Source organism: Phragmites australis, chromosome 12, assembly GCF_958298935.1.
Source record: "Phragmites australis chromosome 12, lpPhrAust1.1, whole genome shotgun sequence".
NCBI lineage: Eukaryota > Viridiplantae > Streptophyta > Magnoliopsida > Poales > Poaceae > Phragmites > Phragmites australis.
In genome coordinates this window covers 16207535-16209934 of record NC_084932.1, presented here as the reverse complement: position 1 = coordinate 16209934, position 2400 = coordinate 16207535, and positions in this window count along the sequence as shown.

Below are 2400 nucleotides of genomic sequence, written 5' to 3'. Positions count from 1 at the left end.
TAGGGGTAGTATCCTTAGTGATATTACTCTTTATGTAACTCGTTTGCATCTGAGCAACACAAGTAGTATTATCTTCGTAGATAATAGTGGGTGATTCAATGAAATCAATATCACACAACTGTTATATGTGGCTGATCATTCTGCGAAGCTATGTGTATTCTCGTGATACCTCATATAATACAATCATTTCAGAATGATTGGTGGATGTAACCAGTAGAGTCTGTTTGAAAGACATCCATGAAATGATTATCCCACCATGTAGGAATACGAAGTCTACCTGTGATATGATATTATGGGGATCTGATAAGTAGTCAGCGTCAGTGTATCCAATCATATTTGGATCTTGATTTCTTAAAAATTGAAAGAATAAGTCAAGATCTTTGGTACCTTGGAGATATTTGAGGATATTCTTGACTCCCGCCAATGATGTTTAGTTGGAGCAGCACTGTGTCTAGCTAGTAACAAATGCGATATCAGGCTTAGTGCAATTTGCAAGATATATAAGCGCTCTAATAGCACTGAGATATGGAACCCCTGGTCCTAATATCTCTTCTTCATCATATGGTGGTCTAAATGGATCTTTCTCCATATCTAGAGATCGAACAACATAAGTGTTTTAGATGGATATGATTTGTCTATATTGAATTTCTCCAATATTTTCTGGATATAAGCAGCTTGGTGAACTAGAATTCCTGAGGGAAGGTGCTCGAGTTGTAAATCCAAGAAATTTTTTGTTTTAACCAAATTCTTCATCTCAAATTTTGTCTTTAGATGATCATGTGCTTCATTGATATGTTACCAATGATATTTAAGTCATCAACATACACTGAGATAATACAAAATCATGTTGAGGATTTCTTAATAAACACGCATGGACAATCATCATTGTTGAAGTAACCCTTATACTGAAGGAACTCACAAAGTTGATTGTATCACATTCGTCCTGATTGCTTTAAGCCATATTATTGAGCTTTACACAATACATATTGCGATTTGCGTTTCGATTCGGAATTTGGATTCCATCGGGAACCTTCATGTATATGTTCGAATCAAGTGACCCATATAAATATGTGGTCACTACATCCATCAACTATATAAATAGATGATTTTGAACTACCATTGAGATAAGATATCAGAATGTGATTCCTTTCATGACTGAAGAATAGGTTTAATTGAAATCAATGTCGGGTCTCTGCATGAACCCTTGTGCTACTAGTCTTGCTTTGAATCTCATCAACCACATTTTTCTCATTCCTTTTCTGGACGAAAACCCATTTGTATCCCATAGGGAAGACATTTAGAGGTGTTGGTATTACTGATATGAATATCTCTCTTTTGGTGAGTGAGGCTATCTCTGCTTGGATTGCATCCTTCCATTGAGTCCAGCCCGAGTGCTTTCGACACTCTGCAATGGTCTTGGAATCTGGATCATTTTGGAGGTTGTTTGCAATCATTGTGTAGAAGTATGTGTCGGCAATTATAGTCTTTCGGTCATACGATTCTCCATAATCTAGATAGTTGGTAGAAATCTCTTGTACCCTTGGTGACCATTCGTAATTTCCTAATATGATTGAGTCGGGGTATTCCGATGTCCCAGCATCATGAATTGAGTGCACTATTGAGCTGGGTTGTGGATATTGCCCATCCACTGGGTGTATACTACCAATTGGGTGTCAGTCAACTTGAGGTTGATTTGCACTTACTGTTTCAGAGGGTTTTTTCCTCTATTTTCTTTGGTTCTTGCGAGGAGTTACATCCTCCTTTGTGGTCGTATTTCTCCCCCTCTTATTTTGAACAGGGAGTTGAGTGATTTTGTTTGATACCTCCACTCTTTCAGGCATATTTTTGGTAGGATTATAGGATTTCATGACATCTTTATAGTCAGTAAATGTGCCTGGTAGGTTATTTGCAATGTGTTGCAAATTGATGATTTTCTGAACTTGGAGTTTAAATTCTTGAGTTTGTGGATCTAAGGCGGAAATGACTTGGATATTCCAATTGATTTCTTAGCATTCTTTTCTGGTACTTGAAATCTCCCCTAATACCGGGAAATGGTCCTCATTGAATATATAGTCAGCATACCAGCTCGTGAATGGATCCCCTATGAAGGGCTCAAGGTATTTAATGATCGACAAAGATTAATACCCCACGTAGATCCCTAATTTCCTGTGTGTGTCCATAGATGTACGTTGTGGTGGTGAGATTGGTACGTATGTAGCACAACCAAATTTATGTAGATGAGAAATGCTTGATGGATTTCCACATACTAATTATAGAGGCAAAGTACTATAATATGAAATAGGTCGCAATTGAATTAAGTTAGCAGTGTGTAAAATTTATGACCCCAACACGAGGTTGGTAAATTGCAATTTCGTAATATGGGTCGTGCAATGAGCTTAA